This window comes from Vidua macroura, chromosome 1 (genome assembly GCF_024509145.1).
Source record: "Vidua macroura isolate BioBank_ID:100142 chromosome 1, ASM2450914v1, whole genome shotgun sequence".
Classification (NCBI taxonomy): Eukaryota; Metazoa; Chordata; class Aves; order Passeriformes; family Viduidae; genus Vidua; species Vidua macroura.
In genome coordinates, this window is record NC_071571.1 from 9,841,823 (window position 1) to 9,856,368 (window position 14,546).

Consider the following 14,546-nt stretch of genomic DNA (forward strand, 5'->3'; position numbering starts at 1 on the left):
GAGTGTGTGGACAGTCCTTGCATCAGAACAAGTCACATTGCATGTGCAGCCAGCAAAGCAAATTTTGGCTTCTGGAGTTGATTGATTACTGAATCTGGGACTGTCCCAAAGGTGCTGGGACAATCAGGTGGTATAAGTGAACTCATTTCACTTTGCAGTTAGGGTAAGGAAATAGCAAGTGTTGGCTCAGCAGCTCTGTGGAGATGGATGGAGAGCCAAGCAGCAGTAGCTCAGTTTCTGATGGTTACAGAACATCCCAGAGGATAATGAAGGAAAGTCAGCAGAGAAATATGAAACAGTTGGGTGTGCAAATTTGACTTTTCCTCCTACTGATTCAATTGTTGTTACAGTAAAGAGATGGGAAGGCTAGTTCAAATTTTGTTGTATGACTTTGCATATTTTCTGGAATTCACAGGTCTTGATTAAGAACCAGGTGACATCATAACTCATGTGTGTCCTGCAATATCTTTTTCTAGAACTTTTTTTCCCCAGTATTTTATAATTCAAAAGTGCAGTAACCACTTCTAAAATGAAAAATCCTTTCTACATTATTCTTTTTGTTTGGCTATTTTAAAAATACCAACAACATTTTCCTATTAACTTGGCTCAGTTTCTGCTCATCTTATTTTGTTCTACTATTGACATATCTTCTACAGGCCTGGATGGTTATTTTTATATGCCAAACTACTGTTTACAATTTCATTTTAACTTGCTATGTTGAATTTAATGTATTTCTATTTGGTAATTTCCATCATCAAGACACTATTTAGCCAAGCTGACCTTTGCATATTTATTATAGCTAATTATAAAAATAGCATCTCCTACCTTGTAAAGAGTCTGTTCCTCAAATTATTAGAACAGATATTAATAAATAATGTGTGGGAAACCCTTTGATATAGCTCTATTTAAATTATCTGTAGTAATAATAGTGGAGGTAGACTTTAAAAAAAGTTATTCAAGAAAATAATGCAGTGGCTATGAATGTGTTAATACACAACAGTAAGTAATGGAGAGTTAGAATAATTGAGGTTTACATCACTGCGTGCAGATATACCAGTTTAAATAGAACTCAAGAGCTCAAACAGAGCATTAAAGTAAGACAATAGAAAGTTTAAAAGTGAAAAGGAGTCAGTAAAACGTACCCAGGAATGCTGAAAGAAAATGTTAGTCTTCTGGGCATCTCACAGCATCTTGAGCAGCCGTAGAGAAGAGAACAGACTTTTCAAATATTCCTTTTTATACCATGCTGAGGAGGATGAAGAGAAGTTTGTAGGTACTTCTGACTGGCTGAGTGCAACTGAAAGGAATATGTAGCTTGTGATGCCAGATCCTTAGGAGGGTTTGTGTGAGAAAGTCAGTGAGGTGAATAGCACAGTATTTCTTTAGTCTTCAAACCAATTTGATCAAGCTGCACATTTTGGAAATCCCACTTGTTTTCAAACTCTAGGACATCTGGAATTGGTAAGAAAGGAAAATGGTGGGGGAAATCCTGAAAAGACTGCTAGGTAGAGAATTAAAAGCCAGTAGCATAATTAGCTCCAGGCAGCAGGTTTTTGTATTGAAAACTGACCAAAATAATATATATCCAGTGATGGAAACTGCCTTTGTCTCGGGCTGTGTCACCAGCTGACACAGGTAAGGCAGGCGGGTGTGTGGTGGTGGCAGGTGTGTGGTGGTGGCAGGTTTGAGGTGGTGGCAGGTGTGTGGTGGTGGCAGGTTTGAGGTGGTGGCAGGTGTGTGGTGGTGGCAGGTTTGAGGTGGTGGCAGGTGTGGTACCTCGTGTCACTCCTTCAGTGCCGTTTGGCAGGGCTGACTCTGCAGTGGAGAGCTGCAGGAGCTAGGAAATGAGAGGGGATGAGAGAAGTGTATAAACCCGCACAGGGCTGCTCTGCCATTTTAATGAGCGTATTAAGGGCCAGTAAGGGAACTAAGGAGGATCTCCAGGGACTTTTAGCTCCCACTGACCTTCTGAAGTTATTCCAAATGTAGCCACTGCCAACAAAGATTGGCAGCTTGGTTATATTCCAAACAAGGACCTGAAGGTATGGTGCACAAGCCCAGTATGCCTTATATCAAGCAGTGAAAATAGTTCACAGCTGTCATGTCTGGTCAGACGAGCTTTTACAGACTACAGAGAGTCAGACTATTAATTTAGTTTAAAGCAAGGTTGTGTTCCCACAGCCGAAAATGATGGAATTGTTGCAGACAGTTTGCAGTTAAATGTTTATGTGTTTTTATTTTTTTCCTCCAGTGCTTCTCATTTTTCTAGAATATTAAGTGAAATATACAGGGCAAATTGCTGTACTATAGCAACAACACTGTGAAATAAATCGAGCTATTTAAAGGGAATGTAAATATAGAAGGACTTGCACTAAAAAATAAAATTATTTCAAATTGCCATTAACTATTTCTATCCCAGTTCTCACTAAGCAAAGCAAATCTGTCATTGATTCACCAGTAATACAGCACCACTTCATACATTACTATTTAAAAGACAGTTAAAAAAATATTTGTCCTTTTTCTCTGTTTTCTTACTGTTCCCACCCAGCAAGACACTTTCATGGCATCAGTTTGGGTGGTGCCATTTGGCTCCTGCAGAGGAAAAAATGGACCAGTTTTTCTGTTATGCTGGCTACCATTTAATCCTGATTTATTTTCTACCCTAAGTTCTGACAGCATCTTTCAGTTTTGTGGCCTTGCAAAGACAAATTGAAATGCAACTTGTCTGCATTTGAATATCTGCATGTCTTCCACTGAATGGTTGGGCTCCTGTCCTGACTAACTTCACTGGGTGGCAAGGGAGGGTTACACATACCACAGCTGGGGCTGGAGTGACACCTGGTCTAAGAGAGCAATGAGAAATATCTAGTGCTTATGTCCTCCCAAAGATTAATTACTCTTGAAGATGAGAATAGAATCTCTCCAATTATTTGAATTTGTATCTGGACCAAAAGGCGTATCCTTCCCTTTCTGTGCTAGCACTTATTCTCTGCAGCTGCCTGAAAGAGAAAAAACCATTTAGCTTGAGATGGATGATAGTACGAAGGAAATTTTTATTTCCATTTAGGTATAGATATTGTGCTCTAGTGCTGAGACTTTGAAATGCACAGGAGGCTGATGTGCAGTAGGACAGAAGCCATCTCCAGCTGTGGATTTGGCCAAAGTCATGAAATAGGAAGTGCTTGTTTTAAAGAGTGCGAGACACTGTCCTGGCTCGCAGCACAGATGATGCATCTTCCCCTTCCTGCAGGCCTGCACTGTGTGTCCATGGCTGAACACACAGTTCTTGGCCACAGTGTCTGGATAACAAAGGAAATGGAAGATTTTCTACTAGGCAGAGCAGTCATTTCTCACTGAGCCTTGTCCTTAATGACATGTGTGCTCTAGGGATGGATGCTGCTACTTTGCTGAGAAAGGAGCACTACCTAAAAGCAATCATTGCTGCACTTCTGACAGCCATCCCAAGTAATTATCACCTTGGTAGATGAAAGGGAAACAAAATTCAAAACACTTGAGGATAAATCAGTGTCTAAAAGAAAAAAAAATCTCTAATGCTTTCTCATTCCGAACTGCACTATCTTATTGACATTATGGTCAAGATCACTCAGACCAGACTCTCTGCTCCTCTTCCTCTCCCACAGAAATACACCATTGGTTAAATGTGTTCAGACCTGTTCTAAAGCCCAGTCCCCTTTAACATTCACAGTGTAGAAATTAGTACTTGATATTACTTGAAATGATAGTAAATGTTGCCCAAGGGAGGAATTTTTCACTGCATAACGTGCTGACTTGGTGATTACTGTGAAATGAAGTTATAATGAGGAAGGGACAGCAAAGGCATGGAGTGACTTCAGGGACAGGAGAAGCCAGTGGATGAGTTGGGTGTCCTGACTGGCTGAGAGCTGTCTCTGTAGAGCAATCCTCAAAGCCAAGGGAGGCAAACAAAAAGACAAAATGTGTTTGTCCTTGGCTTCTGGCTACAGAGCTGTGTCCTCTGGAAAAGTGCCTGAGAAGTGTAACACACTGTCAGGTGTCATGGGAGATACATGACATGTATGTTACAGCCAAGAGCAAGCTGTAAATGTAACAAATAGAGAGCAGCCATTAACAAGGCACTGACCAGTTTAGTTTAAACTAGAGAACAGTCAAGCTATGGCAGTGATACAGATCATATTCCTATAAAACACAAACCTATCTCCGACCCTTACAGAGCTGCCCCTTTATATTTCATTGTCACAAAAGTTACTAACTGCAAAATACTGCTTGGCCCTCATAAAACTGTACTCAGTTTTTGAGTGCTTTATTTATGGGATAAGTGGTGTGATGACATTTGAAATGCTTTCTCTCTGAATGGGGATAATGATCTAACAATTATTTAAGTGATTTTCTCAGTCCTGCACCGAAGAAACTGAAATATATGAAAAGTATTGCCATGCAAATGCCAGTGAGAGTAATTAAGCAATGAGAAATTTAAGAAAGTATAATTTGTTTCATTTTCCCCTCTTCTGTGGAGATTTTAAAAATGAGCAGAACTAAAATGTCTTGGGAAATATTATGGGATAATAATATGGCATGATTTAAGGAAGGTTTTCCACCTCCATTGCAGTTGGTACTTGGTATTTCTGTAAAAAATTCAGAATTAAGTAAAAATGAACTGTACACTGGATCCCTAAAGTAATTTAATGGCATACATTCACTTCTGAGTGTAAACTGCTACATCCATTAGAGCAGAAAATAGTTTATCAGGGGACTACTCACTGGAAAGTTATTGAATATTTCAAAATAAAAAGAAATAGGCTGGTAAGAATGTTGTCCAGTGACTCTATGAATTTCTGTTAATGGAAGATTTTTAATACAGGAGAAGCTATATGTTTCAGAAATTGTTTAGTAAGGTTTACCAGGAGAGGTCCTTCAGTCTTCACTCCACAAAAACGATGAAGTAATGGTATAGATTGAACTCATCCTTGAGGACAGAAGTTGAAAATCAGTTATTTTCATGAGGCCTTTTACAGAGGATTGAGGGTTCCTTGAGTCTCTGATCTTTTTAAAAAATCCAGTCAAATTAAGATAAAAAAATGACAAGGTAGAAGTCTGTAGAACTAGAACAGATTTTCTAATAGTTTTCTAATATTCTTTCTGTGGTCTTTTTTTAGGTTTTGTGTATATATCACTGAGAAGTTCTCTTTCTTTTCTTGTATATAAACAATAATGCAAATATGATAGTGCTAATCTGTCTATATCTGATTCATTTTTATATATGCCATGCTCTCTACTCAGTGAATTCACTCATTAATTTTCTATGCAGCAGCTTGAATTTCATTAGATATTTTTTTCCCTCCTACAGGCAGAAATAGCTCTGAAGAAACATTTATCACTGATTTCTGCAGAAAATATTCTTGAATTGTGAGCAGTGTAGTGTTTCTCTTTCTTCTGATTTCTTGACTTATTCTGTTTTTCACATAAAAGTTATTTCCAAGACAAAATCTTGGAATGTGTGGCCCTTCATTCAGTTACAACTGATTATGATGTTCAACACCTTTTCTACCATTTATGAGGCTGCATTATTTTATTAATATTTCCATTACTTTAGAGAGACTATAATGCATTTTTTTTAATCTTGAAGAAATTATGGCTTTACTATTTGCTTAAATAAATATTTTACTAACAGAGCAAAACAGAATTAAGAAACCATCTGTTGCATGTAGGTAGTGTTTTTCCATTGTTAAGGTAGTGCATATGTGTGTATTGTGAATATACAACATCCAGATATATAAATGAAAGTAGAAAAGCATTCTGTATCAGCAACTTAAAAGCTGAGATTTCTGTAGCTGATGATGGAAATTATATTTGATAAATTAATATTTTACTTCAATGTTCAGAAATCTGCATGGCCTTAATTGAAAACAGACTTCATCCCATCACTAACAGGAACGCACTACAACATCCTTGCTAAGCGTGGCATTCCTGATTCAGGCAGGGCATGTGAGTTACCTGCTGAGTGTTCTGGGAAAAAGAGGTGGCAGGGAGGGGAGTGGTGCAGTTTAGAGTTGCTGAGAAGGCACAGATTCTCACCAGGAGATGTGACTTGCCTGGTAGGGACCAAACTCAATTTTTATTTTCAGGTCATTAACAAGCATAAAGCTTTTACAGTTAAAAACCAACCAACCAAATAAACAACAGGGATTTTGAAAGCTGACCACTTCCTAACATCCCCAGAGTCAACAACAGATAAAAAGATCTTCAGGAAGAAGGTCCCCACATGAGGTTGCAATGAAAAGCATTTCCCCTGGCCAGTATCTTACAGTTATGTCCCCAGTCCCCTATGTCCCATACATCCAATATAGGACTGTTTTTGACAAAATTGAGAAAAAACTGTTTTATCACTCCTCTGATCTGTAGCAAGCCTTGGTTCACTGGGCAGCACCTTTTGGACTGGCTGTGTCTCAGTCTGCAATTGCACATGGGCAGAGAGTGATGTTTCAGCTCTCAGCTAGACACAATGTGCAAAATTTTGCTCTGAACTTTGATTAACAGAAAACCCTTAGGAGTAGCTGCATCTTCAGAAAGGATCTGGTGCATAATGATTTACTCAGGAGTGGTGAGAAATGCTATGAGCCTCAACAAAGGACCCAAATTATTCACTGCCTCATCTTCTTCTTGCTTCATAGCCTAGCCATGACTCTGGACATCCCATTCCTACACTAAAGACATGTTTACCTCCTGCCCTTGGTACAGTGGGAATGCCCCTCATCCCACACTTCATTTGGACTGCCAAACAATCCTAATGCCAAGAACAAAAGGTCTTTGTGTTTGATTTTCTGTGAGCATATTTCATTCAGTAGTTTCAAAACTACATATTTTAAAAACATTAGTTGGATTTATCGCCTGTGACTTCATGATCTTCTTCCAGGAATTCTCTCTTTGAAGTGCTTTTCCAGAGAATATTACAACTACATCTGTTCCTTTGTAAACTCACTGACACTACTCTGTCTTTTCAGATAGATAACACGAGCAGTTCCCAGGCTGCTATGATTTAAACTCATCTCTTAAGCATGCCCCAGAGCAGTATAGTGAATAGATATCCCTGTTGTCTTCTCATGCTATGGAGACTCCAGAGCCAATGGTTTCTAGGAAAGGAAGAATCCCTGCCAAGCTTGTACCTGGTCTAAACCCTGTGACTTGTCCTATCCAACTTCAGGTGTTGGTACTCAAGGACATGGTGCCCCTGAGTGTAAAATTGGAGGATGAAGTTGGGGTTGGATATTATGAACTCAGAGTTAGGGTTGTTCAGCCTGGAGAAAAAAAGCCTCTGTGTTTTTTTTTTTTTTTTTTTTTTTTTTTTTTTTGAGAAAAGAAGCTCCATCCAACCTGGCCTTGAACACTTCCAGGGATGGGCCACAGCTTCTCTGGCTGGCCTGGGCCAGGGCCTCACCACCCTCACAGGGAAGAATTTCTTACTAATATTTAATCTGTAGATATTACAAACTCAGAATTTCTTTGAAGATCTATAGTGCTTCATGAAGAAAAAGATACATCCAGGGATTCCTGTACTCATGAGGACAACAGAAAGGCCATAGTCCCAAGGTCACAGTATTCCTGTCATTCCAACATTGGTGTCCATCTTATTACCTCCATTTATACATTTGTGCCTTGCAAAAGAAAATGAGAAAATTCTCTTGCAGAGAATGAGAAAAGGAGTATCTCCCTCTCTCTACATGGTTTTCTGAAAGCAGCTTTTCAGGGGGTGAATCACATCCCAGTCTCCAGTTCAGTTTAAAGGATAAGGGAGCATTGGCCTATCATCATGATTCCACCCTGAAGTACTGAACTAACAACCTGGGTTCTTGCTCTGAGAGTTACCATCTTGGCATCTCATCTGCTTCTTCTCTGAGTGCCTGTTGGCTTTGTGTGTTTGGTCTGCCATTGTAGCAGTAATCACAGAACACTTGATCTGGTGGAAACAACTCATGAGAGGAAACCCAAAAGTCACATTAACGACAGGGTATTGAAATACTCTTCTAGACTGAACACAGAATGGGTTGGGATGGAAGGGACCTTAGAAACCATCTCATTTCAACCCCCCTGCCAGGAATGCCTTCCACTAGACCAGGCTTGTCAAATCCCCATCCACCCAGCCTTGAACACTTCCAGGGATGGGGCAGCCACAGCTTCTCTGGCCAGCCTGGGCCAGGGCCTCACCACCCTCACAGAGAAGAATTCATTAATAATGTTTAATCTGAATCTACTCCCTTTCAGTTTAAAACTATTGCCCCTTGCCCTATCCTTGCATGCCCTTGTAAAAAGTCCCTCTCCAGTTCTCTCAAGTAGGCCCTTCAGGTCCTGTAAGGTGTTTTAAGGTCTCTCTAGAGGCTTCTTTTCTCCAGGCTGAGCAACCCCAACTCGCTCAACGTGTGCCCATGGGAGGGCTGCCTCATCCCTCATGCCCCAAAAGGTCCCATTTCTTTTGATGGAGCCTGGGTTATTTGAACATTGAGGCTTAGCAGGGTAAAACCACTCTTCTAATGAGGGAATAAATATTACTAAAAATATTTTAAAACTTGATTGCAGAGGTTGCAGAAGATGTTTTTGTACCTCAAGACACTTCAATGGAAATTTGAAACACGCTAATAGTTTTGAAAACTACTAGGGATTCCATCTTGACTTTTACCCCAAATGCAGTAATCCTCAACACTGTTAAACATGGATTTGTTACTCTTGTAGGTGCCCTTTGCTCTTACTGATAGCATCACTGTTCCCACAAAATATATTACATTTTGTTCTTTAATGATTAATCTCTCCATTTTCCTATTAACAAAACAGCAAATGGGATGCTAGTTTCCTTCCTCCCTGCTGAGCAGATAATTTTATGCTGTTTCCTGACAATAGACAGTAAAGGAGAAATAGAGACTGGTTACTGTGAATTGCTGCTATGGATACAAGTATCTTCCCTTTCTTGGGGTTCTGAGACTGCATGGAGTGCTTGTTAGCATATTAGCCAAAAGGCATTCAGTGCTGACTATAGCTGTATTATATTAAAATCTCCTGCCCATCTTATTTTGTTATAGTCTCTTCTGTAGAAACAAATGGCAAAGGTTTGTTTTCCCTTTAAACTGTTAAACTTCAAAACTAAGACATACAAAGCTTTAGTATTGATGTTAATGAGAGCTGACAGCCTCATAGGGAGCATAAAAGAGACCAGAATTGACTAAAGAAGAATTTACCATACATATAAGCCTCTACCACCCATATATCAAACATTTTAAAATAACTCTTTAAAGAAAACTTGGAGGAAATTAACTTCTGCTATTGTTTGTACAGTGATCCTTATGCTAGTGCTGACATATTTGTAGGTCACAGCTATTTAGCTGCAGAACACCAAACAGTGTCTCTTGCCTAAAGACATCCATCCCTTTGATGTCAGAAAGCTCAAACATAAAACCAGCAAGATAAACAGGCAAAAGAGATCAATTTAATTCACCACTGGAAGGATAGGGTTGTAATTCTTAATAAGATTAAATAAATGAACACTTAAATGACTGCACTGTGTGAAATGACTTGATTTTCTTTAAAGTATCCACTCAGTGTTGTGTTCACAGAAAATCTCACATGAAGGGTAACAAAGGAAACAGTTCTTGCATCTCTTATTTGGCTGTGGTAGAAATACAATACACAGTTACTGGCAGTGAAAAGTTACTGATGCCATTCTGTAAGTCTCTCTGATACTTCTTTTATTTTAGGCTCTATGTAGGTGATGCTTTCAAGAGCCTTCACCATTGAGTCATGTAAATGATGCAAATGAAGATTTGCATAATTGAACTGTGCTCTAGCACACACAAAAGTATGAATTATAACCATAATTTTTTTCCAGTTTGCTTGAAAAAAATCCAGCTTGAGAGGTGTACACCAAACATTTGCACCCTATGAACACCTCAGCTTGGTTTCAGTGTTACTTTTAGTGTCAAACCACAAGCTCAAATAATTGGAAGATGAAACCAACAGAAGGTAACATTTTAACAGTATATAATATTATTTTCAGGACCTCTAGTAACTAACCATATGGAGTGTTGTATGCCCTCTCTTTACTCTGTTGAGTTATGTAGCTTTTATAAAATAAAATGTCAGGACCTTTTTCAAGTTCTTGCTAGTTAAGATAGTGTTTGTTGTAAGGAAGTAGACCATTGCAGTCTGGGACTTGATCCAAAGTCTATTTAAATCTCTTGAAAAATCAGGTGATGACTGCTCATACTGTATCTTGGGCACATGTTTCATGTTCATGGGATTCTTAATCAAATGTGTTTTTCCAGCAAAGCAAGCACATGAGTGACTTGCTTAGTGAAGGTCTGTGAAAAAAAGAGATTATCCTGTCAGCACATAATGGTAATTATTTTTTTGCTGTTTGGCTTCTGAGGTACTTCCTTATAACTTGAACTAATTCAATACTAACTCATTGAATACACGAAACCATGGATATTGTGCCATGAAATTAACTTAAATATACTTTTGGTAACCCAGCAGCAATTCAGCTGGTATTGCAAATATCTTTATCATCCTTCATTGATTTTCCCTAGTGTCCCTACAAATTGATGCCTTTTACTGGAGCTACTGAATGAGAGATTAACAGTCCAAATATTCCACTTGTTTTCTTTGGCAGCAAATGAAATTATTTCAAAAAATCAATTATGTTTTTTCTTCCCTTGATGTTTGATCTACAATAATCTTCTTAATGCTGAGATATGAAATTATTGTAAAACCAAGCTTTGCTTTAAAATCATTGAGCAAATTTTGAGACTGTCCAAGAAGCAATTTAATTACCTGTTCTACAAATTGCACACAGCAAGCACAACTGCAGACCACAAGACATTGCACAATTTCAGGTTTTGTTTAAAAACTGTCAGAGCAGGCAGACTTGGATTTATCTGAACAGATTTATTTACTTTGAAACTTTATGCCTTGACTTACTTCAGTGATGTACTCAGCAGATGAGACATTTCATAAATTACTTTTGGAGTAACCATGTGCTAATAGTTATAGATAAATGTCTGCTAAAAGCATGTTCAAGTTGCATTTTGATGGAAACCTTGAAGCAAACCCACTCATGGGAGCTGTTGCTGTGGCATAACACATGATTAATGGACAACTGAGGATGAGCCTTGATCACTGTGAGGGGCTCTTAATGAAAAAGACTACAAAAAAATCATATTAAGAAGGAAATTTATTATCTGGCATTGTTCAAGAATAATCCTTACTAAATCCAGGACAAACAGGCTGCCATGGCTCTGAGAGCCAGACTGCAAGGTACTGACCCTCTGCCTGCAAATGGAGCCTGCGTGGGCAGATAGGGGCAATCAGTGGAGATTTAAAGACTTTATTTAAGAATTAGATACAAATTGGCCAAAAGGACCAAATGAACCTTGGGGGTACATCAGGCACAAAATCCCTGGCTGGTCCAAGGAGGGGATTCTCCTGCTCTGCTCTGCCCTGGTGTGGCCTAACCTCGAGCATCGTGCACAGATTTGGGCAGCACAATATAAGAAGGAAAAGCTATTGGAAATTGCCCAAAGGAAGGACATGAAGATGGTGAGGGCCTTGAGGGAGAAAGAAGTAGTGGCTGAAGTCACTTGGTCTGTTCAGCTTGGAGAAGAGGAGGCTGAGGCAAAGAGGAGGGGCAGGCACTGATCTCTGCTCTGTGGTGACAGTGACAGGATCTGAGGGAATGGCCTGAAATTGTGTCAGGGGAGGTTTAGGTTGGATATTAGGAAAAGGTTTCTTCCCCCAGAAGGTGGCTGGGAACAGGAGCAGGGTCCCCAGGGAAGTGGTCCCAGCACCAGGCCTGACAGAGGTCAAGAAGCATTCAGGCACATGGTGTGACTCTTGGGGATGGTCCTGTGCAGGGCCAGGAGCTGGACTCCATGATCCTTGGGTCCTTTCCAACTCACAATATTCTATGATCCCCTGATTCTATGGAAAAGACTAAGAGTGCCAGAGGAATTCCAGATCACCACATTTTATTTAAGATATTAGTAGAGCATTAAGATTTGGTTTGCAAATAATTCAACTGCTGCTAAACCCTGCAGAATTGAGAGAAATATCTTAGCTAGTCAAGTGGCTGAAAGGTACAAATTAAAACTGCAAATTTAAGGTTGATTTGAGGATTTTCATTACAAAGGTGAAGGTGGGAAAATCACAACCCTGATTTATCAAAAAGTAACAAATCATTTATCACTGACATGAGCCTGATGCCAGACATTTCCATGGCAATAGTGTGGTATGCTTCTTCTGAGAAGTGCTTATCTGAATGTCATGCTTCCTGTACTGGGAAATACTCTAGAGAAAAGTAGCCCATTATTTCCATAACTGAAGGTTTTGTAAGAAATATTTATTGCAAAAGCACAAAGGTACAGAAGGAGAAATAAAATTTTTTGTGTCAGAGAATTTAATTACACTTGAGTGTATGGTACTAAAATATCTTAAAAGTTGAATCAGTGTAAGTGCAATGGCACAACAACCAGTTAAACATCAGCAACAAATGACTGAAGTGCCCCCAAATAAAATAAGGTAAATTTTAAAGCCAATTATAGAAAGAGGGAACATTAAAGTCTGTATTCCTCCTTCTCAATGTTACTGCAGAAAATGACCTTTCCATTATTGTAAGGTTTGTTTTTGCAAGTTCTGAAATTATGAAGTGTCATAACTATACCTGAACTGCAGTTATGGGAAAGCCAAAATCAGAACAGCTATAGAAGTGTGTGTTGGAAAGATCATCAGTCTTAGATATAAGGAAAAAAACAAATAGCAAGGAAAGAACCTGTAAAATGGAAGTAAAAGTGAAGACAAAAACAGAATGGAAAAACCCACTGTTTTCATGATTAAGGCAGACTTTGGGAGGACTTGGCAAGATGGATACTGGCTAGTCAAAATAACAGTGATTAAAGAGGTATCTCCTCACCACATCAGTGCTGGCTCTGGCAGGTCAGTGCCTTCAAAGGCAGCTGTGGCTCAAGAACATCTGGACTGGGTAGGGAGGGGAAGCAACCACAGACACTCATTTGCCACAGTATTTTTCAAACTGATAATGGCACTCAGTTAAACTGAGTTTGGGAAGCCTTGCTTTAGGCTCTCAGATGTTCCTGAAGATAAGACATTGCCTTATCTTTTTACTTATTAATTATTATGTATTTGCAAACAGAAAAATGGTGGGATTTCTGTTGGGTTTAAAACACTTAGCAATCATTGACCACATGTCTCTCTAGAAAAGTCCCTCATTAGACAGTTTTATTAATTTGATTTAACTAAAAATAATTCTATGAGATTATTCTCCTGCTCATATTTTTTCCATTTCTAAACTGTTTTGATAATCCATGATAAATTAATAAGCATGAATTGCGTTTCACTGAAATTCCTCTCATGGTCTCTTAAACATTTCTGATCATGATGAAAAGTGAAAAGACCAATGAATTGGAGTTATGGCTAGTATTTGAGAATTAGAATTTATGTTTTTATTTATTGAAATAAAACCATTTCTATTAAAGGAAAAGGCTTTCTGTTAAAACCTCTGCAAATACAACCACACCAAAAATCTGTAGTTGAAGTAACTGTTTTCAGTAATTGGGTTTGGTTTGGGTTTGGTTTTTTTTTTTTTTTTTTTTTTTTTTTTTTTTTTTTTTTTTTTTTTTGTGTTTTTTTTTTGGTGTTTTTTTTTTTTTGTTTGTTTGTTTGTTTGTTTGTTCAGTTGGGTTTTATTGGTTTTGTTGGTTTTGTTTTGCCTTGGGTTATGTTTTGGATTTTTTTTTTTTTTAATTTCTTTAGGAATCATATTACTCTAATTAAGGGGTGCATTGATTTTACTTGACTGTAATTGCAGTATTTCCTAAGACAGGGGCAAAACCACATAAGAAAAACAATTGCAAGGCTCATAGGAAGATGGATGTGAAAATAAATGTATATTATACAGAACATTTTACATTCTGTTTTCTACTTATATAAATTACTTTTCAATCAACTCAAAATTCTTCTGCTATGTCATGTAATGAAAAGAGAAACCAAATGTTACAGAAAAGAATATTCTAGTGACAGAGAGATTCAGATTCTTGTTCAGTAATTCTTTTTTGCTCAGATATTTCATGTAAATTCACAGGACTTCTGTGCTGTAAAGCTTTCAAGGTAGCATGTTCTGAAAAGAAGAAATTGAACACATTATTGACAAGATTCAGAGAGTCCTGATGCATTCTTTTCTGAGGTTCATTTTACTTTAAGTCAGTTTTGTTCTTAAAGGTATGCCTGTCAAAAGATGAGCAGTAAAACCCCCATCTGTAGGTCTACATGGCATAAAATGAGCCACAAATATAGCAAATGTGTTCTCTCAGAAAGGTGCCTTTAGATAATTTTGTGAAAATGCTGTCTTGCTGCTTAGTAATGGTCAAAAGTCAAAGAGAATAAGAATCTTCAATTAAGATCCCTTAGTACATATTTCTTAGCAAACAGTAACCATAACTAAGTCATAGAAATCAGTGGTGGAGCCATTTCTATGTGCATCTCTGGTTCCCTTT